This window comes from Xiphophorus maculatus, chromosome 2 (genome assembly GCF_002775205.1).
Source record: "Xiphophorus maculatus strain JP 163 A chromosome 2, X_maculatus-5.0-male, whole genome shotgun sequence".
NCBI classification, from domain to species: domain Eukaryota; kingdom Metazoa; phylum Chordata; class Actinopteri; order Cyprinodontiformes; family Poeciliidae; genus Xiphophorus; species Xiphophorus maculatus.
In genome coordinates, this window is record NC_036444.1 from 27,095,467 (window position 1) to 27,121,748 (window position 26,282).

A 26,282-nucleotide genomic window follows, 5' to 3' on the forward strand; every position below is an offset into this window, starting at 1 on the left:
AAAGGTGGCGCCAGAGTAAATCTAATAGCTAAGGAGCAGCTGACGCTCGTGCCGCTGACAGGACGCTCAAACTTCCTTTCAGCAGCGCGAGCAGTTAATTGTTTCGGCGCTTTTTCTTCTTTTTTGTTTTTGACAGACTGAAAAACAGTAAGTGTCCAAACATAATCGGGATGATGAGTTTTTATTACTTATAATTACTTATTTTTTTGTAGACCACACTGAATCCCCATTTGGATTTTTAAAACGGTTCTGTTCTTATTATAAGTGATCAGCGATGAGCCAGTTTACCACATCAATTACTCCGTAAATTTCACAGGCGGAACATAACGGCGTGATTTCTTTCTTTCTTTCTTTTTTTTTTTTTTTTACATTTTTTTAAATCTTTTTTTTAATTCTTGACAAAAATAATAATAAAAAATATTATTTTGTGAAGACAAAATGATGGACACACGTAGGGCTTGTTACACGCAGCCGCACGCTGAATCTCTAAAAGACGAAGAAGAAATGTAAAGAAACAATAATGGAGCGGTCGAAGTGGGAGAAAACCACTTCGACCGCTGTTGTCTGCAGTTGCAGGTAAATTTCTTGGAAGACCGTGAAACTAACGGGCAGGTCTGGATGAAGAGAGAGAGAGAGAGGGTGTGAGAAAGGAAGTGGGAGGGGGAGGAGGGGTTAGCCTAACGCTGCCTCTTTACCCAACATTGCCCTGCACTCTCACTGAAGCCTCCACATAGTGCCGGACGGGAAATAACCCGATAAATACTCTTCTTTATTTTTTTTTTTAATTATTTTTTAAAATTACTATTATTATTATTATTATTATAGTCACTGTGTAAATTAAAAACCTGGCAGCTCCCGGGGCGGAGCGTCACTCCTGACAGCGCCGCAGAAACTCTCCTTGACACCGCACTCTTCTTCTCTTCTTCTCCTCCTCGGCGCAGCGCAACCAGAGGGAGTTTACACCAAAAGTCCAGAGATGGTGACTTTACGCCCGGGATCAGAAGAGAGCCCGAACTGAACTCCCCGGCCACTTTGCTTCTTCTCCTGCCCGCCGGCTCCTCCTCATCATCATCATCATCATCTTCAACCCACGCCGACGAGTCCTCCGAAGTTTTGTTTTTGTTTCTGCTCTCTCTCTCTTTCGCGAGAGGGTGCGCGGCGCATGTGGAAGAAGAAGAAGTGAGTCCCAGGTAAGAGAGGCGTCCGGCCCGGTCCCGGTCCCGGTCCCTGTCCCGTTGGCTGCTCGGCTTTTTGTTTTTTTTAGAAAAGACAAGAAAAAGAAACAGCGACAACAGCTGCAAATTCGGGCTGCATCGCGCCGCTTAAAATCCGCAGAGGTCGTTTTCAACAATACCCTGCACAAAAATAAGAGCAAAAGAAAAAACAAAATGTGGGGAGAGAGAGAGAGAAAAAAAAAAAGCGACTCAAAAGTTTCACTTTAGGCACGAGACCGCAGTTTTTATCAGCTTTCTTCAACTCAAAACTTTTCCGCCAGGAATTCGTCGTAAAAGAAAACGTCTCACGATTAAGTTTAAAACGCCTTCTCCTTTTTTTTAATTTTATTATTATTATTATTATTATTTTAATAATAACACTAGTAATAAAAACAACAGGGTGTTCATTTGCGTGACTTTTCATTCCAGTCCGCGAACTCTTAAACAGAAACAATCGCATAATAAAAGCAGGATCCAAACCGCACAGATATGAGCAGAAACTCACCGAACAGCAGCCCGAATTAAAGGTTGGCAGCTGGGGAGTTCATTTTCAAGATCAGCTGCGACTACAAACACCAACAAACTCTTTAGTTTTTTTTTAAATTTTATTGTATTTATTTATTTTTTTGCTTATTATTTATTAGAAGCAGAAATAAATGAGCTGCAGTGCTGTCTAAATTCCATCACAACAGTTGTTGCAGGAGGACAAAAAGATTTCATCATCTGCGACTTATTGTCATCATCGTTATTATGATGATTATTATTATTACTATAAAAATAACTAAAGATCAGATTTGCGTTCATTTAGGCATTTCGGACTACTTCTTTTGGCACAAGCTCAGACTGATTCTAGTGACTTTGGACACAAAACGCTCAAGAAAAATCTCCTTAAGGATACATTAAAAATCAAATGTCACCCCCCCCATATAACAGCAGCTTATTTGAAAATCTTAGAAACTAATTCAATAAAAAGAATATATATATATATATATATATATATATATAGTTTGTTTGGGGGAAAAACACAAAAAGAACGGTTTATGAAGACATATAAAATGTAAGCTAGAGTGTGTGTTTGTATTTATTTATTGCAGTATGTCATGTATTCGTATTCTTATCCTTGCTTTATGAAAACTTTCTAAATCGTCTGGAATACACAGAGAGAAACGAAGGCTTTCCATCTTGCGGTAGGTCACGCAGGTTTGACCCCGCGCGTTTTTCATCGTCTCTCAGTTAAAAAAATTTTTCGGTTTTAACTCTTGAGGTGATCAGGAAGAAAAGCAAAAAAAAAAACCAACAAACCCACAATGGGTGTTCACGGCTGAAATCCGACAGTTTGAACTTGAGCTTCTAATCCCATGATCGTCCGGCTTTCAGCCCGGCTCCCGTGAGGAGGACAAAGAGGAGGAGGAGGAGGAAGAGGCTTTGGTCCCTGGAGTTCACTGTAAGGATGATGGGACAGGACGGTGTGGGGGGGCCAGGGAGATATGGGAGGACAAGGCGCACGGCGTGGCGGTGGAAAATGTGCGATAAAGGCACTTGGAGGGTGTTCCCCGTGTTCGGAGGCGCTACACCTCCAAGATAAGCCTCTGGCCGCCCGCAGATAAGAAGCTTTCAGAGTAACAGAGCGAAAGAGAGAGAAGGAGAAAGAGAGAGGGAGCTCACGCATGAAAGACAACAATGAGTTTTTAGAAAAACAACAAACCCAAAACGCAGGTCCGGACAGCCGTGTCACTGACTCCTCATCCCGGCAGTTTTAATCACTTGTGGAAGTTGGGTGAGAATGCTCCATTTCCCAGGATTTACCCGCTGAATGCTTCCAGCTCATCCTTTCTTTTCTTTTCATTTCGTGCGCATCAAACCACCCTCTACCCCCCCTTTTTTTCTCTTCTTCTTCTATTCAGACTTGTAATTGCCCCCCACCCCTCACCACCTCCTCCTCCCTACTGCTGCCCTGTTCAGGCCTGCCTCCCTCGCTGTCGCAGTAAATCACCATTCCCAACAAGTTGTTTAATTGTTTGGACTCTGGTAGAACAATTTATAGATACCCACCCTCCTGCTCCGTCCCACTGAGTCCACCCTCCACCCCCCTTGCACCCTCCAGCATGCACACCTCTGTTGTAAGTGAGAGTGTCTGTGAAAAACAATCTGACCCACTCTCCTATGGCATTTTGTTTGCAGCAGGTGCTGCAGGCTGAACTTCCCTCATAAGGTAAAGTGGCATTAGAGCGTCCAAATGGCAGACTTATATATAGGCTGCCGATTCAGCACATTGTTCCGAGGGGGGAGACCTGCTGTCCCCCCCACCTGCCCCTTTACTGCCTCCACCGCCACTCTTCTTCCTCCTCTGTGGGAACCAACAAGTGATCAGGCCTGTGTGGTCCATTGAAAGGCTGTTGAACATACATCAGGGGCCTCCGGCCAGGGGGGGCCCCTGCAGCTCCTCCAGAGCGCCTTTGCAGGAATTCAACACGAAACAATCCAGAACTGAGTCATGACCTGAGACTGACTTTAGAAAAGGGTTATTAGGGGCAGTAACCCAGGGCGGCAATTATTGGGGGGGGGCAACCCTAAATAATTTGTGTGTGCCTTTACAAACATTGCACCTCATGTTAAAGTCATGGGGTATTTGTTTTAATTAATTTAAAATGGCATTTTATTAATATAAGTTATACTCAAATATTTGAAAATTATCTTATTTTTTGACTCATACAGACATTTTAAACTAACCAATTTGTACCTACAGTTGTCTAAGGCCTACCTAATCATCTGTACTCTGCATGAGTAAAAGATTATGCTTTCATTTTTTATTTTTTCTGAAATAGGGCACCAAAAGTGGCTCCTGCCCAGGGGCCCTAATTTTCCTGAATCCGGCGCTGTTAGGGACTTTATACATTACTGTGTGTCATGATATTTTGTGGTATTCTTGTGATGGCGATAACTATTATCTTTACTACTTCTTAAGGAGAACAGCAATCATAGACACTCAAATACTAATAATATGTTTCTTTAGGACAACTGTCACCCAAAGAAGTGATTTGTGTCACTATTAAACGCCACACAGTAACTGAATCTAATCATATATTTTTAAATGTATTGAAATTTATTGATGCTTTCATTGAACAAACAGTGGAGAAAACTATGAAAATAACAATGCAGGCCGTTTTGGGGTATTTGAAGATCGTTAATTTGAATTTATTGTGAAAGCGGTAAATGAAAATGATCTTATCATGAATTTATCGCGATAAGTAATGAACGATATGATAAACGCGATGATAAAAGTTGATGAGCAGAACTGTCCTATAAGCAGGATTTCTTTTTCTATGAATATGAGATTTTTAAGTATGATTTAAACACTGTTCACTGATCTACTCATTTATTTATTTATTATGGCATAGTAATAAAAATCTCATTCAATCAATTGTGTCAATTGATAAATAATAGCTGATCGTATCAAATCAAATATTACTCAAAAGTTCACTTATTCCAGAAACCTTTATCACCAATTGAAGCACATTATATAGATTAACTCCAGATAGACGAATGTTTGAAAGACTTATTGTTAATTATGACAATTTTCTATTGACTTTTAAAATTTCAATATTACATCAACCAATTAAAATAAGCTGTTTTTATAAACAGAAGTATGATCTTAATAAAAAGTATGTTTAATGCCTGTTGAAAGGCTGGTTTTAAAGGGAACGTCTTACTAAATGAATGTGACTGCAGATATATTTCATATTGAAGAACCAAAATTGACTTTATTTCTTTTTTTTTTTTTAACGGTTTCAGGGTTAAAACTTTTGAGTTTAATACAACTCAGTGTTAGTCTAAATAACTTGTTTTCTATATTTCTAAATGATATCTCATTTCCAAAGATGCGTCACTCTCAGTCTAAACATAAATGAATCATGAAAAAAATGCCTTCCTGCTGTAGAGGGATACATCCAGAAAGTTTCCAAAAGGGGATTCGTATGGGACTTGTGAAGCTCAATAAGTTATCAAATGCAAATTAAAAAACAAAAACATTTGGAAGAGATTTGACGTTAAAATGCCTGATTTGTTGCTTTCAAATGTTTCTAAGATCTTAATGGTTTAGTTAGTTTCCTTTTTGTATTGAAATCCTTTCAAACAAAAAGGATTTTTGAAGATAACATCTCAGTCTCCGGGCCTTCGTTTCATCACCAGGTCTGATTTCACACTGCATTTCCAGATTCACGATCTCCCGTTGCGACAGCCTGGAAACGCACGTGGAGCCACCTTTAAATCGGCCAGAAATGTTCAGGAACGGGATTCATTTGCTCCGGCGTGAAACACCCCCCCCCAAAAACAACAAAAAAGTGTTGTTGCTTTGTTTGTTTTTTTTCTGAACGGATTTCATTTCGCCGGAATGATCCGCTGGAACGCAGAGCGGCTCTCGGGTTGCGGTCCGGGAGGAAGAGCGAGAGACCGCCCCCCTCCCCTCCTCCGCCCCCGTATCGCCGCGATGGAGACTACCTGACTCGATGAGTCGTTTTTGTCGTTTTATTTCTCCTCCCTCCATCCAGCTGCACCGTGTTGCGGGTTTAAGCGCTTCCAGATGTTTTTTTCTTTCTTTTTTTTTGCCGAAGATGTCATTCAACTTCATCGCTTTAAGCCTGTGGCCTCGATCCGGAGAGCCTTAATTATTTGTTGTCGGGGCTCTTTGAGAGAGACACCGGCCCCCCCACTTTCCCTCCACACACACCCCAGCCCTCTCAGAAATTGGACATGTGTTGTACAAACACAAATTAAACATTTAGCCCTAAGTATTTCTTCCCTGGGATCCTAAGTGCATATTAGTCAGCCTATACTTATCTCCGGCCCCAACGGCACACCCAAATTGCAGTGCTGCTGCTGAAGAAGAAGAAGAAGAAGAAGGCTCCGGGGGCCCCCGGAGAACGAGCGCTCGGAGCGCGCTGGCGGATACCCCCGTCTGTGTTTTTTTTGTTTTTTTTTTTTCAACCACAAAAGCCGTTGTAGGTGTGTGTGAGGACTTTCACGTCTTTTGTGTTTTCTTCGTTGACGGAGGAACGCGTGACGTCCCTCTACGCGGACACACTGCTCCGTGCCCCGCTTTTTTTCCCCCTCCAAGGTGGAGGGGGAAAAAAAAAAAGACACATTTGGGCCCCAAAACTCCTCTCTTCCCCCACACTTCTTCTCTTTTTATTTTGGTGTGTTTTGGTTGTGAATTTATTTTTGCAGCACCTGCCTCCTCCCTACTGTCCCGAGTCCAAAGAATGAAACACTTTTGAGTTCCTCGCTTGTCTCACAGTTGTTCATCCGTCTTTCACCTTTGACCTTCCTTCCCCTCTTCCTTGGGTAAAGGTGTGTGTGTGTGTGTGTGTGTGTGTGCAATAAATGCATCGTTGACGTCAGCCAACAGCAAAATTTGAGAACCACGAGTAAAACTGGCATGTTTTCATGCCATCCGTGCAAAATTTAAAGCGAACAGGATCTCCTGAAACATTTTGATCAATCTTAAAAAAAAAAAACAACCAAAAATCAGTGTTGTGTATTAGAGATATATTAGATATGCGATATTAATATCTGTATCAGTCCGGATATTGAAAAAATTCTATGTCAGACATCGTTGATGAAGATGTGGCCGATCCATGGGGCAGATCTAGTCAGTCCAATTCTATGCTTTGTGCTCTGAGTGACGTCATACTTGATTATTTATGACTTTTATATTTAGAATTCCTAATTGCGCTTTCTGAACCATTTGAAAGAAGCTTTGTTGCAGTTTATTTAAACATTTTTTTTTTTTTTTTATGTTTCAGTTTCTTTAATATTTATTTCCATTGGCTGTTCTAGTCCTAACTGCGCTGACTGAACAGATGAAAGTTGTTTTTACATGTATGACCGAGCTTGTGAAGCTCTTGGTGTATTTAAGTGTGTTGTTCTTAAATACAGCACACAGTGCAGAGTTACCAAATAAATGTGCAATTCGGTGCATTTATGTCCGTGTTTAAAAAAAAAAAGGAAAGAAATATTTTGTCAGTTCAGCTCCGTTTCTCTGTATCAATTCAATATCGGCTGATATTGATAACCTCAAATATCTGTATCAATATAGGAATTGAAAAAAAATTGATTGGTTCATTCCTACTATACATAGAATTTATTATTATTTTGTTGTAGCGACGATTGTAGAAATGTAGAGTGAACAATTTAGTTGGAGCTTTTCGGAGGAGAATATATAGAGTACGACAAGAATAACAGGCAGGGGCGTACACAGACATTTTGGGGGCCAAGTGCTCATGTGGAATTAAAGGGCACCTTGTTTGGCACATGGCTGATGTAGCCGTGTGAAATATAGCAATGCAACAGCACAGAATATGGACATTTAAAGAATTGGCTATAATTCTGCTTGTAGATGATGTAATATGACAGAAATTATTTGAGAGCTAAGATTCATGAGATTAACTACAAACCCTTGAGAAATGAGAAAAATGATGTTGAGCAGAATTACAAATATGTGGAGCACTTGTAATCTAGACTTTTAATTCTAGAAATAGTAGCTTTGGCCACACACTCCCTTTGTGTACATTATAAATGTGTGCAAAACTTTGTCAATATTGCGCTATTGTCGAAAAAACACAATTTCACAATTGCAGTGTCTCCATTAAATAACAACATGTAAATAAGTTTGTTCACGCAATAAGTCGTTTGAAAACATGACTCGTATCATCCTCCAACTACTTGCTGTCGTCTCCTTCTTCGTGGTTTGCGCCAGCGGCACCATCTGGTTGTTGATCACGTGACTCATAAAAAAGTGTTTCTATTGCAGTTTTGAGAAATAAACCAATTTTGATACAACAACAAAAAAAAAAAACCTCATCCAAAATTGCCTTGTCTCCATTAATCAAATTTATTTTTGAAATGGTAAATTGTGCAATCATTTGGTCAATGGAAACGCAGATAGTGTGGGAAAAAAAAAATAAAAAATTCAGAAGGGCACTATTTTTTTGTCCACAGGAAAAAGGAGTGGGTGCTCTAGTACCTCCTAGTGTCTGTGTCCATCCCTGCTAGCAGGCTAATATTAGCAGCTTAATGAAATCATGCTGTTCTCTGCTTGCTATCTGCAGTTTCAAAACACAGTTACCGTCACAGAAACGATAACGGGAGCCCTTTTACTTTTCACGCCGTTATCGGTCGCGTTTTTCAGAAGCTGGAATGTTTCTAAACTGCCAAATTAGTTTTTCTTCTGCAGGAAGGGAAGATGAGTGAAATAGAAGAGGCTGACCACCTGTGGAATCAAAGATAATAGGCGTCTGCAGCGTTACCATTTGGCTGAAGGTGGAAAAAAGATAACACAACATTCTCTTGTATTCCATTAAATTGGGCTTGATTTGGTTCCCAGATCCAACTTCAGAAGTAAAATAATCTCCACATAAATAGTCAGTTTGTTTCATATCTGCTAAACTTTCTTCTGAAAATGGCTGAAGATGTTAAAGAACCACAGCGCCGCAGCGTTGGACTGTTCATAACTCCATCTGTGCATTTTAAAATCGGAGGGAAATCAAAAGTAGTTCAAGACTGCATTTAGCACAAACCGGTTCATTTCATTTTCTAATTTTGCAATAATCTGGAATCATTTGTTTACAATGCCGTTTTTGTGCTCCAGTAGATTTTCACTCGGCACTAAAGGATCCTGCAGCTCGGAGTGGAAAAACTCCTCTTGCTCTGCACCGATGTGCAGCGCAGAGATCTGGGTTGGTTTCTCCTGTTTGGTGCCGGAGAAACTAACCCAATAACTGAAGTAGCAGGACAAAGGAAAATTCCTCTAATTTGGTTTAAGCTCTTTTAGACAAAGAGACAATTCTTTGCAAAAAACAACAAAGGGATCTGTGTTTGTGCTAAATATTTTTAAATGATTCCTTTCTGTATTAGAAGTGAAAATGTGATGGAGGAATATTGAATGACATTTCTAAATGCTGATGAATTCCTCATATAGCACTTATAACAGCGGAAACATAATTTAGCTCACATTCTCTATTTTGTAATTTTTGAAGAAAAAAAAAAGGCATTTATAGCAGACATAAATGCATAAAAAAAAGTACATATTTGCTCAACAGATTTTAAAAATGCAATCAGTTCCTCTCAATGATAAAAAAAATAATGACATTTCTATCTGTGTGAATAGTTCATTTTATCATAATTTCACCTATTTCTTTTTCCACCAAACACTCATGAAGCGTTTTGAAAAAAAAAAAAAAAAAATCTGATCCTTCTTTAATTCTCAAATGTTGCATTTAGAAATGATTACCTTGATAAGTTCCTACTCATCATTGCTTACACATGCAAATCTAATCTATTGCTTCTTTGCTTAAGTTCATCCATAAGAGCAGAGTTCTGGCTCTGCTGTGTGTCCTTTACTCCCATGCAGGGCCGGATCTAGAAGAATAAGGGCCCCTGGGCTGGATCACAGAGGAAATATCTTATTATTTTTTCCAAATTAGAGATCATTACATTAGCAGGTATGAATTGTTGGATGGTTGGTATAGGGTTTATTCCACTTTCATAAAATTCCAGTTTGTTTGCCTAGAAAGTCTGGTTCGTTTGGGGAGGTGTGAACGCATAATCGAACTCTGGTCCGCCTACAGACCTAGCTCTCAGTTCTGTTGCAGTGAACTCTGGCGCGATTCAAATGCACATTTCAGTGCCAAGCGAACCGTAGACCGCTCCTAAGGCAGGAAGCCAACTATAGCGCAGGGAATTCTGGGTAAATACAACCAAAACAAACATGCATGTTTACTGCCAGCGGGAGAAATGGCTTTTGGCCTTTTGCCAAAGAAAAAACAGAAATTCTACAACCGCTAAAATCTGACGATTCTCCAACTTTGTTTACATTTCGTGAAGTATTTAGGCCGTAGTACTTGCCTAAATACTACAGCAAGTATTTAGTTTTCAGAGGCAACTTCCTCTGAAAAAGGAAGTTGCCTTTTTCAGAGGTTCCATGGCGTTTCCTTCAGTGGTTCTTGGTGCAGCCTTTTTGAGGAGGTGAACAGGCGGTTAAAAGGGTTTGATGTCGTGAAAGCGAACTGCAGCAGTCAAGTGTGAAAACATCCTAAAACATCTGGCAGACGGATCAATGTTGGTCCCAAAAAGATGCTAATTTTCAAATATGAGTGTAGATTAAATTAATTAAAAAAAAAGAATAATATTTAAAATTGATTCCGTGACTTCAATATGAGGTGCAGTGTTTGTAAAACATGCAAAAATTTTAAAACAGTTTTTTTAGGGTTCCCCAAAACGTGGCGCTCTGGGCTACTGCCCATTTTTTGGGTTATTTTTGTTGCATAAAATCCTAGAATTGATGAAGTGTGCAATTCTATCATTGAAAGAGATTGTATCTAATGTATAAAAGGATTGTAATCTTCAGCAGAGGCAAATACCAGAACTGAACATGAACGATGGAGTCATAGGAAAAAAAAAGTCTGTCACTTCCCGAATATTAACATCATAAATTGCAGGCCTAAAGTGCTGTGGTCAGCCTGTTTGACTCCAGTCAATCACGGGGCTGACTCTTTTATTTGTTTCTTTATTTTAATTTCTACCAAGACTAGAAAGTGACCAGGTGACTGACACAACTGCTCCAGGGAGCCTTTCGTTGTCAGTCAACAGCTGTGGACTGCAAACGCAGCAGCGGCGTTGACGGATCCTTAAGCGACCGCTCTCCTCCTGGTGAATATACAGAAATACGAGGACGTTTTTTTTTAACACCTCTTTCTTCCTTTTCTTGCGGAGTCGCCCTAAAATCATTCAGATAGTCGTAATTTAAGCTCTAAACTCAATTAGATATGGCTTTTTTACGACCAATAAGCAGCTACACAGACATTAGCGAGAAAGCTAACAGCTTTAGCTTTAAAAAATGGACAAAAACTGGATGATTTGAGGTATTTAAATAACTAAATGGACAACACAAGCTCTTGTACCGCTGCTTGTTTTAGTCTGAAATATCATGTGACCAGCGTGTCTGTATTGTCTTATTCAGTCTGAGTCAACATGTTTTTTATTGTTCAGAAATAAAAAACATAACTTTGTGCTTACGAAGGACATTGTTTGGGGTGGGGAAAAAAAAAAACAAGATTATGCCCGATCACCTTGAGAAAAAATTATGATTTATGTTCAAGATATTTCTCAAAATGTATCAGAAATGATTTAAACGGTTTGAAAAGACTCTGTGGCCACAGCAGTTCTTAAATTACGTAATGCGTCTTGTCAATATTGAAAAGTGGGCGTCAGCAAACATCTCGCGGATAATGTGGCGTTGTTAAAAAAACAAACGGGTGGGGTTCGATAGAGAAGAGAATATGGACACCTGAAAGTTTTCACAATTGACTAAAAGTGTTGAAGATACACCAGCTCTCTTTTCTTAGTCTGGCAGGCTGCTTGCATCTGTATTGTCACGATATATCAACCCCACCCTTGTGGCACGCCCTGTAGGTTAAAACAAACAATAGAAATTATTTGCTCTGGCTCTCGATGAGCACTTTATAAACTGATCTGAGGTGATAATACCTGTGAATTAGATACTGTAGCAGCTGTTGCATTTGAAGTCTGAAGGGATACTTGATGTTTAAGGTCATTTAAACTTCCAAGCCATAGTAAATCCATTCTTTTCAACAGAAAGCCTTTCTGTCCTGCTGAGCTTTTCTGGAATCATTTGGACGCTGTGCTTTAGCTGGGTCAATACAGGAAAAGCATGGCGGATTGGGAAAAAGCCCCACTCCACGAGGCAATCTTCCACTTATTTAGTTTACTTAAAATTTCTGACCATAAAGCCTCAGTCAACTTAAACTTTGAAATTTCAAAATTTAATGTTTTAAGTTTTAGTAACTGATATATTTTTGTAATCAGTTTTAATTATTATTTTAAAAAATAAGGGGTATCAGAGTCAATGGGAATAAGTAGAAATATGTATGTCATATTTCAGACTTGCATTTGTAAAAAAAACAAAAAAAAACAATGATATTTTGGCATAAAATTTCAATAAAATAAATTTTTTGGTTGTAATATGACAAAATGTAAAAAAGGAAAGAAAATCCAAGAAAACCTTTTAAAAGCATCCAGAGACATTTGGCATAAAATGCAAAGCCACATTGCCCCAAAACTCAACATGTCACTTCCTGTTGTCTAAAACTCTCTACATGCTGAAAACCTTCAACCTTCTGCTCACCCTGACGGCATCAGAACAGGGTGGGTTTTTTTCCATTTTTATTTCCAGTGAAGCAGTTCCATAGCGAGATCAGAACTGGCTCCATGGTGCTGTTTACTGATTGCTGGAATGAACTTCAAAAAAACAAAAAACAAGATAAAATGTATTGTTTTCATAAACAATGTTTACTATCTCCTCCCAGAAATCAGCAATAATACGGCAAGTATTTAGCTCTGAACAAAAGTCTTAGGCCATCCCTCATTTATTTTTTCTGTTTAGTTTCCCAGAAGCTAATTGTCCTTGTATCCTTGTAAACCTCTGATCTGACTCAAAGGACGAGCCGGTGTCATGTCTTTCTATGAAACCACTTAGCAAAAAGCATTTCAAAATGTAATCTTTAGATGTTTTGCTACAAGCAGTTCACCACTTCAACCAACTGCTTCCTCTTCTTCTTTAGGCCGTTTGATTAATGAAATAGTACTCTAGCATCAGCAAGGCAATTTGTAATTGTTCTGTAACTTTGCATGAATGCAGACGCATCTGGCAGGTTTAAAGTTCAAAAGCAAACCAGCCGTAAACGACCCAGATGGGTCACAGGGCTGTCAGAAGAAGCCTGGCTAACTGTCCGCTGACAGTGGTTCGGCGTAGTAGGGCGTGGTCGCTGTATTTTCGGTGCGAGTCCTCCGAAAAGATCCTGTGGTGAAGTGGAGACGGCCAGGGATGACATGGCCCCCGCCCGCCCAGCAGAAGCCCTGATACAATTGGTCGTCCGCCAGCTTGTCCGCGCGGGGCGTCGCCATGGCGTCTTGGCCGTAAAGCAGCCTCTAGTCGATGTCATCGTTATGATCGGTGGCGAGGGAGAAGAGGCAGATGTGGAGGAAATAAAAGCGAGGTGGGCCCAGAATAGAAACGTAGCAGCAGCGCGACGCTATGAGAGCCGCACATCGGATTTGTGCCGTGTGTCCTGAGATGCTGCTGACAGGACACGCACCTCACCCCCCCCACCGTCCTGCTTACTTTGCATGTGGCACAGTGCAGAACGGCCATGTTTGTCACTCTGTGATGAGGGAGGGGATGCCACTGGCTCGAGTGTCCAGCTGACTGGACTCGGACCTCAGGTTTCGGCCTTCTGACATTTATCCCGCAACGTCTCACTGACAAAAGTACACTTGGGTGTGAGCGTTTCACATAGTCTCACGTGAGTTGTAGACTGTAGTTATTGTGATTTTGCTGCGTTTGTCTAACACTTTATTGATCCCAAAGGGAAATTAAATGTAACTCATATTAGTCAAGATTCTTCAGAGTTGTTGTAGATGCTGATGGCTGTAGGGACGAAGAATCTCCTGCAGCAGTCTCTGTTTCAGCCTCTGACTGAAGTCTCTGTTGTATGAAAATCTCATGAAGACGATATTCAAAACTTCTTAAAATTAATAGTGCATCATTGTGAAGTCGGAGGAAATATTCATCACAGGTGAATGCATTTGAATTCAGCCTGACACTACGCTGATGCCCCTAAATGAAATCCTGCACAACCTAATTAATAAACAGTGTCCACCTGTGTGTAGTTTAGGCGTAGTCCACGCGTAACTGGATACCTGGGACAAAGAAAGCATTTTTGTTTTTATATACGTTTGGGCTAAAAACGATTATTTATGAAAACTCCAGCCAAAGTAGAGATTTGAGAAAACTCTGTGTTTGTGTTTGCGTGTACATGGGAAAACAGATTTATGACCCTCTGCATTTACAGTCTGTGACAAATAATGCGGCAATGTATCCATCGTCTTGCTTGATATTTTATCAACTTTATTTTCGAACATGGTATTTTAAAGGGTCTCAGTTAAACAGGAAGTTAAACGTTGTTTTGAAGCAGTCTGATTGGCTGGCAAAGGTTTTAGCTTTGCGCTCCACTGCCCTCTACGTGTTTGGAATGTTTCAAACAACACTCAGGGGTGTATTTGTTCTGGTTTGTGTGAATGAAAACTTTTCTGAAACTGATCTTGTGTGTATGATATATATATATATATATAGAGAGAGAGAGAGATTTTTTTTTAACAGTGTGGTGGCAATATACTATTACCGTCCTCACCTTAAAATATAACTGGCATCATGATGATGATGATAAGATCATGATAAGGGGATGTTTTGTCTTGAGCAGGTCAGGCTCCATATTGAGGAGAAAAACAGTTACGTTGTTGAGTCTACAACGGTTTAACGTTGGAATCGGGTCGGTCCCTCGACGGTTCTTTAAGAGGTAATTCATCCGTCTCAGCTTACGGCTGGTTAGTAGCCAAATAAAATGGCCCTCTGCCACCGTGTTCGAAGTCCGTGGTTCCTGCCGGTGCAGGAAAGGGGGGAGAGAAAAAACTGCCGCCTCAGCATGCCGCTCGATCTCAAGAAGCTCATACCGGGTCTCCCCTGTTAAGTAAGGGAACATATTTAGACCAGTCTGTGATGTCAGTTGTTATTGCTGGAGGCCCGCAATAGGAAAAAAAAAATCTCATTTACCTTTGTAAAGCACTTTGGTGAAAAGCAGCTTATTCCATAAAGACACTATTGTGATTGGTGCTGTGTGTGTATACGCATACACACACAGCACCAATCACAATTTGTGACTATGTTTAGGTGTCGCTGCTCCAACCTCCCTACCTTGAGGACTTCACATGTGCGTTCTTTACATCTCAAGTCACAGTGGTTTCCGTACCCGTTTGTTCTCGTGGCGGTCTTTACAAACAGAGTGAAGAGGTGGCTTTTTGTGGCTGGAATTTATGAATGACGGCCGCTATTGTAGTCACAATGAACGATTACACATTTCTGTGGCGTGCCACTCTTTGATTATTATTATTTTTTTCATATTTTTTTGGAGCAGTGAAACTCCACAACTTACTGGAGGACAAGGCGAGACATTAAAGGGCGAAGAGAGAGGGATTTGCGTTTTCTTAAAAAAAATGTTATTTATTTGAAGCGAGTGAAAGGACATTTAAAAAAATCACGTCGATTTTAATCATTTGAACATGCTAGAAGCATATTAAAGACTTTTTTCACATGCCTACCTGCAATTTGTTGTCTTCTAACCTGCTAATTTTACTGGGAATGTCTTATTTGCTTAGTGAATGAATTCTTCTTTGAATATCTATTAAAATCTCTGGAAACATAGTCACAAAATAAGAATAGAAAAAGGTCACTGCCAGCCAAACATGCTGAGGGACTCAATTTTGATTTCAAATCGGTGCATTTTTCTCAGATGTTCCTTTTGTTTAGTTGTGAATTTTCCACTGACAGGACTTGGAAAAGCAGCGAGTGTAAAGAAACGAGAAAATCCCGGCTTCATAAGAATTGATTGCATCAAACTCAACGTCACAGCGTAGTGAAATATGAACGTCAAAAAATATATCACTGTGGACACAGAGTGATGCGGAGGAATTAGAAATGGCAGCAGAAACATCTGTTGGATTTAACAAAGAATAAGTCGTGTTCAGACATTGGGGCTGAAAGACAAAAGTAAGAAAAAAGAAGTCTTAAATAAAACAAGTGATATTTATCAGCGGTGTACATGCTTTTTTCTTTTCCAGTTGTCCTTTTTAAATCATTCGTGCCGACCACCTTCTTCATCTCAACAAGTCTCCCCTCGTGTTCGGCCTCTCCGTGTTTCACCGAGCAGCAGATTTGTGCTCCGTCCTCTAAATCATTTCCCTCTCTCGCAAATTGCTCCCCGCTGGAATATTGGCCTGACAGCCGTTTTTTTTTTTTTTTTTTTCCTCCTTCCTTCGGCTTCCCCCAGTGGACTCATTTACATTTATGCACGCAGCAATTAATTACAGGCTGGCGCTGGCCTTGTAAATTAAAGAATGGGACGTGGAGGGAGGCGTGGAGGGGAGTGAGGTCCCCCCTTATTAATTGCCCCCCGACAGTTAAAGCCTTGTTGGGGTTGCGACCGGGTTGACTTTCGACCCCGGAAAAGCTAAGCGAGAGAGTCGGTGCTTCTTCCTTGCATCTGATTTCAATTCACCGTATCTGAGCGAAGACGTTCGTTTGTACCCGTTGTCTTATTTTTCTCTGCACTCTTTTTATTTATTTATTTATTTTTTCACAGACTGGCCCCCACGCCGCTCTGCAACCTTTTACGTTCTTGGCAGCCGTAGGTCATCGTTCCGTCGTTCCTCGTGTTTGTCTTGAACAAAATACCCCCCCACACACACCACCCCTCTCGTATTCCTGGAGGTCTTTCATTTCAATACTTATGGAGTTTTTTTCTACTTCTTTTTTTCTATAGGCCCAAGAGTCAGGCAGGCAACTTCTCATGGTACTGGCCTTTTCATCGCAAAGACGCTCCAACTTTTTTCCAGCGCCTTCCTTCACAAGGCCTTCCTTTCTTCTCTGTCACGCAGTGATGTGTTTGTGCATACCTCACTCGTTCGACAAAAGAAGGGAGAGATCCTATTCACTTTTTTTGCCTTTGACATTCACCTCTTGTTTTTACAATCTTTTCCAAGGCGTGCTGTTTACACAGTGGAACAGGCTTTGTCTTGAAGGAGTCGGACAATGGCGAGCAGCAGAATGTAATCTCTTAAGGGTAGCGAGCGGAGTCGTGAGGTTTAGATGTATGTGCCGCCACTTGCCCCTTTCGTCCCTCTCACCCCTCATCCCGTTTCCACCCTTCGCTTTAGCAATGTTTTATGTTCACAGCAACTTGGGAGAGAATACATACTGTCACTTCAGCTTCCGCAGTGTCCATCCCTCCCCTCTTCGCCGCCCCGGTTGTTTGCGAAGGGAAAGTAAAAGTGTTTCATTCATTCAAACTCCCTCTCGTCTGATCCCTCTGTTTAAAAGCCCTCTATAGCAGTTTGAACAAGCCTCTTTCATACTTTCAACAAGGTCTTTTTTTTTTATTGGATGTAATCAGGAGACATTATGATCTGACTCATTTCTTGACGATAAAACAATTGGCAAGCTTAAAATGTCAATTAAATGAAAACTTGTGATGGTAAGCTTTTTTTTTTTTTACTATTGTATTTTGAGCGTCCCTCAGACGGGACGTTAAACACACTTTCTGTTAACACATACAGTATGTCAACTGATGTAGCTTGCTTATCCTTTATCTGACCATAAAGGAACTCACTGAAATCAAAAACGTCACGTTTTCAGTAGTGCCATGGAGCCGGAATGACAGTCAGATTGTTTGCCAAACCAAGATTTAGACGTGGAGCAATTTCAAAAGTTTTCATTTTTAAGTCCAGCTAAGACAAGTTGGCAGCAGGGCCACTATTTCACCGTCTGCGTGATCGGACTTTATGATGAGTTCTTTGTTCTGCTACAGCTGGAATTATGACGTGGAAAGTTGGAGAGCAGCGAGTTGGGTCACCAGTAAGGCTGCTGTGCTCATACAACAGAGTGACAGTTAAATTAGGTCTTTTGGTGTTTTATATCACATCTCGTCATGTAACATCTTTGAAAAAAAAAAGGTGTTTTATAAATGTGGACTGTGGATGCTGACATTCGTTGTAGGGCTGTCTTTTTTGCTGCAATACGGTTAGCATTGTGGTGCTATTTTAGGCTTCTCCTTTTCCAGTCTGCCATGAGATTGTGTTTTGAAGCAAGATCGAAACCCCAGTTCCATCGCTGTTTGTGGACGTTGCTTGTGTGTCAGATTTATGAGTGTGCCAAACACAAAAATTTCGGCTCAAGACTTTAGTATGCAAAAAAAATGAAAGGGGACTGGTAACGTTAAAATTAACGCGTTTAGCTCAGTAGTGACAGTCACTAGCTTTTAGCTACACTAGCTAGCTTGTTCAGCTAGTTAACAGAACTGACCAAGAGGAAGTAAACAAAAACAAAACACTGTATCAACATTTCCTCATTCATACTTATAAAATCTGCATATAACTCCTAGATAGCTTTCCCAGGAAGCAATTTTGCTCCTACATTCTTGCACTCTTTGGTTTGTGTTCAGATCTTTTTAATCAGCACCAGTGAACAAAGTCTTCAACAGGTGTCAGAATCAAATTTTATGCCCTAATGTGACCTATAAGGGTGTGTAGTGGTTGTATCTGGGCTTTTAGCCCCCTATCAGCAGCAAAACTTGACCAACAGTACCAACACCAATCAAAAAAAAAAACAACCAAAAAGCCTCTGATAGCGTTAAAAATCCTTGTGGTCGCCACTCCCAGTTTGAATTTCTGGTGAATTGACAGAAGTATAAAGTTTATTGGCGGAAAGATTGGGTTTGATTTGTTGGTACAGAACCGCAGTAAATAATTTTTTTTTCCTCCGGGTTCTCTTAAAACAAGTTTATGAGCTATTTCTTTACCAATATGTCCTTGGCATTTAGGCTGCTACTCTTCAAGAACTGAAACAAACAAGAAATCAAATAAGCAACTGATAGATGTGCAGCGCAAATTGTCTCCAAAATGTCTCTGTTGGAAAATAATACATTTTAGAAACTCATTTTTGCGAAACGCTAATGTCTTCAAAGTTGGCGGGGTATGAGGTTTGGTTAAAAAAAAAGAAAGTAAAAAAAAAAAATCAGAAGCCTGTGCAATAAAAGACAGTTTCATGGTGTGAAATGTGTAAACGTTTATTGGAAGTGTGTTGCTTGCTTACGGGCCCCCTCAGAGAGAGAGAGAGAGACAGAAAGAGAAAAAGAAAAAAAAACTGAGCTAAATAATATTTGATGTTCGACGCTACCAGCGGCCATCTGAGAGACGGCACATGCTGTAAGCTCATCATTTATGGGTCAAGTGAAGCTCATTTTGGTTTAATTGGCCATATGATTATTTGGAAACGCTGAACGTGGCAGCGCCGAGCCGCATGCTGCGGCACGCTTATTGAGATAGCTTCTGTCTGATAGAGTTCCATTGTTCTTACCCCAGAGTGTCTCCATCTGCACAAGTGGCCCTGACAGCTGCAACAGGATGACATTTGGGGCTATGCATATTTGGTTGTTTCACTGTGTGCATTCATTGTTCGGGTGCAGACCCTGCTGTGAACAAACAACAGTTTATCGTCACCTCACCTGTACCATCTGTCATCCCACCACGTCACATCGTGGCCTTTCTAAAAGACCATTCTCTGTTCTACATTGTTACCAGTTTTTACCCACCCTTAGCAAAAAGCAGTTCATTCTAGTGTACTACAAGCATACTTAATTTATGCTTAAAATGAGGCAGTTTACTTGAAGTTAAGTTTACTTGATAAGTTTAAGAATAGTATAATGTCTTGATCCAAGTACAGAATGAGGTTAAGTCATTGACTCATGCTACATTTACTATGGCAGAGTAAGTTTTTCACTTCACACATTTGTCTTGATATATTATCTGTTATAAACTTGCATGTTCAAGATTGCTTATGGAGTTTAAAAGTTTACAGTAAGTAGTATGTGTGCTGAGTTTCATTACCTCTACACACCAGAAACATGGAAACATTTGACTTGACTTTATTAATCAAGTTCTAATTCCTTTCATAAGCATACTTGTGGCATACTTTAAATATACTTAATTAAACTAAAACGTAAACCACAAGTGTATACCTAGTACACTATTATTGTACATAGATGAGTGTACTTGTATCCTTGAATGCATAACCTGATAAACTTAAAATGACCTCATAACAAGATGCTTAAAGTAAACTTTTTATAGTCTGGTTCGTTTGGGGAGGTGTGAATGCACAAATGAACTCTGGTCCGCCTATAAACCTACGTCTCTGTTAGGTCATAGTGAAGTCTCAAATGCGTATGTGAAAGCCAAGAGTACCAAAACCAGGAAGTGGACAGGGAATTCTGGTTTAAACAACCAGAAGTGTAGTGTTTACATTTTTTGAAGAAGGAAGTTGCATTCAGTGTTTTCTGCTGAGGTTTTTCGTGTCATTTCCTGCAGGGGTTATTGGTGCAGCGCCACTAGAGGTGTGCAGAGGAACAGGTTGCTCAAAGGTTTTTGGTTCCATTGACACAGTGCAGTGTGAAACCGAACCGCACCAATATCAAATATAATAAATGTTGCAACTTTGGTCCCCATCCTAACCAAATCTACCAGACTATCAGGTGTGAAAACACCATTGAAACCTTCGTCCATTTTTCATGCACATCCCAAAAATTGACAAAGAACCTAAAGTCACAAACCCTAAAACTTAAACCCCCGCTGATACTTCTCCTTACCTGCAGCTCGTACCCAAGTACTGACAGTTTTTATGGATCCAAGTTTATACTTAAATGCTCAAAACGTTTGGCTATTACACAAGCTTCCATTGAATTTGCTTATTAACCAGGTATATATGTTTTGAGGCAGCCAGCTGTCTCTCTGATTACCCAGCATTCCCCAGGTGTTGGACCTGCTATCTGCAGACGAGCGGGCGTGAAATGGAGGGGAATGAGAGGAACTGGTTCAGCAGTCGCATGAAACGTGTTCAGACGGGTCAGCGGGAGCTGCGGAGTGTGAACTGGGATCTGGCTAATCCGTCCCAAAGTCAGCCGATTGCAAGAGACTTTTGAATCTTTGAATTCAGTCGGACATAAACAAAAAGGAGCTGTGTCTTAAACTTGTGTGTTGCAGACTCGTGTATATATTGGGGTTTTTTTGCAGATGATTTATCATTATTATCTGCTTCTTTGTGCACGCTTAATAGTGCCCTGAGAGAAAAAAAATGCAAGAGAAAATCATTTGGTCGACTATGGACATGAATAAAAGATCATACATGCCCAGAGTTTGCTTTTTTCTTTATTGTTCTCAATTAGCCTCAAATTTTGGAATCAAAGGCGTTTGTATTGCCCTTTTTGCACAACTTAGATGCCGCATTTAGGAGCCGTCATAATGCCAAGTTCTGTTGGAGCAAGTATTGCTTTCTTTTTTTCACTCCATGAAGTTCCTCGTTATCTTGTTCACCTCTGTATTTCTTAAATTACTGACCTCCTACTATCAATTAAGGCTATCTTGCATCCTTCTTCAATTTGGGACCACTCTTCTCTGCCATGGCCGCCCGTTCCGTGTCGTAGTGCTTTCAAAGAACCTTGTTGGCTGTTTTGACCTCTTTGATGTTATTTGTTTTCTGTGACCGCCTGCTTGCGGCGTGAGCGTGCGAGACCAAATTGAGGCCGACGCCGGATCAAACCACCTAATCAAAGTGGTTTGTTCAGGCCGGGCCTCTGAAGAACAGAGCTGTCCAAACGAGACCTTTTATTTTTTAACTTACTTTCACTGGAATTTGTTCTTAAAGGTAAACATCAGGCATCGCTTACGGCGTTAAGAAGGATTGCGGCCAATTTCTTACAACTTCAAAGGGGCGTACAAAAATCCTGTTGTTTGTTAGACCTTGCGTGGTATGAGAGTATGTGATGCTGTTTGTTCAATGAAAGCGATGTGAAGGAAACACACTGATCCTCTCTTTGCTCCGCTGTGAACTTCACACTGGTCCTCTGTTCGGTCTTGAACATCGACCGCAAAGGCCTCAGGTGGGCTGAAAGTTTTTCCACTTTTGAGTTTGTAGACTTTATCGGAGCTCAGTTTGTAGGTCACCAGTGTGAAATAATGGCTAGTGTGTAGAATCTCATGGCTTTCCTTCGTCATCATTTAGGTGAATGCATACCCTGCGAGGGAACTCTGTGATGACAAAGGACAGACCTTTTGATGTGTGACGCTTGAGTCACTGCATTAAAATGCAGTTTTCTCTGTTTTTCAGGCAACGTTCATGCGTTTTAAAGTCGACCACAAGTGAGACGAGGGTGTTGGAGCTGAAAGTCTCTTATCTCTGTAAGTTCCCTTTATCCTCCCCAAACTGTTTCCTCTGTCCATCTTCCTTCCCAGATTTTCCGTGCCACTGTTTGGTACTTTGGACAAGCTTTCAATTTCCAAATGATTTTGGCTATGTTTTTCAAGTCAGATGTTCCTTGTGAGGAGCACAGCTTGTTCTTAATGTAATGGAAGATATGTTTTACAAATGGAGCAGCGGAAATTAATGATAGTCAATACAATGTCTGTCTTTACTCTTGACTTTTTTTGGACCTTTTCTCACTTACCTTCTTAAAAGGGACTCATTTGTTTTTGTGCTAAAAAAGACAAGTGTGTTTTTTTGTTGTTGTTGTTGTTGACTTATCTTTCAGAAACCACTTACTGTATTTTTGTTTGTTGTGCATGAGGCTCCACTTCTGCTTTTCAAAGATGTACAGATGTACAGTTTTGACGTGCGAGTGTAAACGTTGAGAAGCTGAAGCCCCGAATGAAACGTGAAACTTCATTTGGAAAGGAGCTCAAAGTTGAACTGAGCAGACTAAAATTTCATTATCTAAGAATCATTTTGTACAAAGATGTAATGAACATGTTTTGTTTAGCCCATGGGCCTATCCTAACACAAGCAAAGAAACTACACTAAATGGAAGTCAATAAAGTCTCCTGCTACAGTGAACAATTTGTAGTCCATTTAACAAAACCTTAGCACACCCGTGCATGTCCTCTGCAGTTTTTGTCCCCTCCCACCACTACGGCCACTGTCTCATACTAAACGCTATTGATTTGTCTCACAGCGAATGTAGCGCGCCACTTTGAGCAGTGTTCTCCTCTGAGCGCCCTCAATAGCTGCTTTCACTTTAGTGAAGAAAGGGGTCTTTTTTTTCCTTTTTTTTTTTTTAAAGGCTCTCGCAGGCATCACTCCAGGAACCTTTCAGCACTGGGACCCTACAGTTTGCCTTTTAATGGACTTTCTTTCTGTAAGCAATAAAGATTATATCTGGAGTCAAATAGTGCTGTCGGTAACACTAGCCTAAATGAAGCCAATCCCGACGGTTTCAGCAGGGTCGGGGAACACTGGAAATCTTCTGATGGGGAGAGGTTGGAGAAAAGAGTGATCTGGCCATCTGGCTAATCCCCCTCCGTGTTTAAGAATACTTATTAAGGCACTCTCTGGTGGCCCTTGAGTCGTGTCACGGCTAGGTCAGCAAGTGTTCTGTTTGATTCCTCCTGGCATCTCAGAATCGGAGGGCAGCAAAAATCCGGGTGCAATACTACCTTGAATTCTGCTGCTTTAGAGGGAGGCTCATCTTCAAAGAGAATTTGCCATCTATGTAGTCTCATAATCTGGGGTTGCAAGATCTGGAGATTGGACCAGACTATTGAGGCATAAAATCTTTTACACCCTAAAACTACAGTCAACTGACTGCCTAGATGAACAGTTCATGCCTGTGCAAAAGGACGTGACTTATTTGGTGCGTCACATTTGTTCTTGTTTGTTTCTATGAGCTGAACGTCAAAAATGAGAAGCAGTTGTCTATGAATTGCTGGTATAGCTTCCGTCTACAGTCTTTAGGCAGTGTTCAGAATCTTCGGTGGAGTATTTGAGTGCTCCTTTAGAGATGGGGTGAAGAGTTGCTGCTCTGAAAAGAAGTCAGTTTGGGTGTTTGAGTAGGATACCTTGCCCTGAAGGTTTTTCTACCAGGAGGAGACTCTGGATTTTTTTTAGGGAAAAGTGTATTTCTTCTGGTTTGGGACATCTTGGGATGAATCAGAGTAACTGGGTAGAGAAATGTATTAGTTTCCCTCTTAAATCTCACCCCCAACACCCAATCTCTGTTCAAAACATGGGTGTCAATGTCGTAAAATCTTTGAGAGGTTAGTACTTAAAGCTGCAGTATGTAACTTTTATAAAAATTGTTTTGTCCACATTTGTTCAAACTGTCACCATGTTGTCAGTATGTTTTGAGACATATTATTTTCTCCATCTCCTCCCTGAGCTACTGTTGCCATCTAAAGAAATGCACCGCTCCTGAACAAAACCAACCAATCAGATCCAGGAGGTGGGTCTTAGCACTGTCAGTCATCCTCATGTACTCGCTGCTAAATGTGCTAATGGTGGAGAAACAACTCTGCTAGCTCCAGCAGAGCAGGGGAGGAGGGGTGGGTGAACAACAACACACGGAGAGTGATTGGCAGCGTAAAGACACGCCCTCTGACTCTGATTGGTTGATTCTAGTTAGCATTGGGCAAAGGCAGAAAAGCTGTTTTTTCACAGATTATCTGTCTCATACCATAATGTCACAACATAGTGACAGTTTTAACAAATATGTAAAAAAATATATTTGTAGTGTGTGGTGTCACTACACACTACAAATTTCGGCTCTTAAAGCTGTAGTGTCACTACACACTATGGCTTTAAGAGCTTGAACTTGAAGAAAACCTGCATTTAAAATTCTGGGAAAACATGAAAAACTGCAGAACAAAGTAACTTAATTCTATCAATCTCACTTAACTGCATCAGTTCTTCTAGCAAACTTGAAATTGTACTAACATGCCTTTTTTTTTTTTTTAAATGTGATTACTGTTAGAACAGTAATCACATTTTCATACCATAAAAAACAGGTTAGAGGAGGGAGTGAATTCTCCTAACAAAATTACAGTCTTGATGTTGTGACAGAAACAATTTATGGTGTCTTTGTTTTGGGGGTGTTTGAAATGGAAAAAAAAAACGGTGCCACGCGATGGAGAATTAGCACAATTAGAGACCGCACTTACTGCGGTTTTCGTCACTTCATAAAATCTGAAGCAAGTTCACAATGTGCTTATCTTCAGACGGTGGAGTCAGAGCTTAATTTGTGTCTCAAAAGAAGGTTTAATGATGAAAAAGAAAAATAAGATCAAATCCCGATCTAAGGCTAAATGCTTCTTAAATGGATCAGTAGTTTGTATTTACTGACCTGGATTTCAATACGAGAATCGTCCTAATTCCAAAAATCTGTAGAAACCAGCTGATGCTTGTAAAATCAAAGCCCTTATTTAACTAACTGAACTAATGGCACATGTGTGAGGAGTTAAAAACATAAACAGATAGCTAGCGGTTGTTGAGATAGCTTGAAAGCTAATTAGTTAATAAGCTAATGAACTCACTGAGGTTGCCTGTTTGGCTTCCCCAAAACAATTTCCTTGTTTTTCTTTCTTTCTGCTTCATCTTTGTATGTGAACTTCACTTTGCTCCAATTAGTAATGTAACACAATTTAGTGTTGTTTCTCTGCAGTTAGCTGTGTGTTTACTGTCATTTTCAGGCCAGCTAGGTTTCACATGGCCAGTCAGTTTATATACACTCATTATGAATGATGAATGCTATCATTTTAGTAATTTTGTTCAACCGTCTTCCAGTTTATAATAATTAAATTCAAAAATACTTTGTTAATCCCAGAAAAAAATTAAATGTTGTAACTCATATTGCAAAATTTTCTTCTAAGGAGTTATTGTTGATTCTAATGGCTGTGTGACATCCTCCTGTAGCAGTCTGTATTACAGGTATTTTTGATGAAGCCTCTGACTGAGGACACTGTTGTTGTATGACAGTCTCATGAATAGGATGCTAGCGGTTATCCGTAATGTTCTTCATTTTTACATTAAATCCTTTGCTTCGTCATCTCTAGAGGTTCCACAGTCGTCCCTGGAACAAAACCAAAACAGAACCAGCCTTCTTTATCAGGTCGTTGAGTTAAGTCTCTGGTTGTGATGCTGCTGCCCAATCAGATGACTGCAAAAGCGATGACACTCAACAACTCAACAAGCTTCCTTAAGAAGTACAACCTGTTCTGTTGCTTCTTTTAGATGATGTCACTGTTGAGTCTCCAGTCCAGTCTGTTGTCCCTATGAACTCCAAGGTATTGATAATATTCATCCACCTCCTCTTCTTCTCCCGTGATGGAAATGGTGTTTGATTTAACCCTATTTCTCCTGTAATCTACAATCTTTGTTTACATTCAAGATGAGGTGATTGTTCCCACACCATGACACAAAGCGGTCCACCAGCTTTCTGTACTCAGCCTCTTGTGCATCTCTGATACAACCCACAACTGCAGAGTCATCCGAGTATTTCTGTAGATGACAGAAGTCAGACTTGTGCTGGAAACCTGAAGTGTAGAGAGTGAAAAGGAATGGTGAGC

General features: G+C 40.4%; 1 protein-coding gene across 3 annotated transcripts in view; it reads left to right on the plus strand.

Annotated features, from left to right (window-relative positions):
- Nucleotides 1–730: 730 nt before the first annotated feature.
- LOC102227618 (transcription factor SOX-6-like) overlaps nt 731–26,282 on the plus strand; it is a 144,859-nt gene continuing 119,307 nt past the window's right edge. For 2 of the 3 annotated variants that reach the window (XM_023352828.1, XM_023352841.1), the window contains exons 1-2: nt 731–1,190; nt 22,057–22,127. The gene's annotated coding sequence lies outside the window, so the exon portion shown is untranslated. The remainder of the gene's footprint in view (nt 1,191–22,056; nt 22,128–26,282) is intronic. The other variant, XM_014471878.2, reaches the window with a different exon arrangement.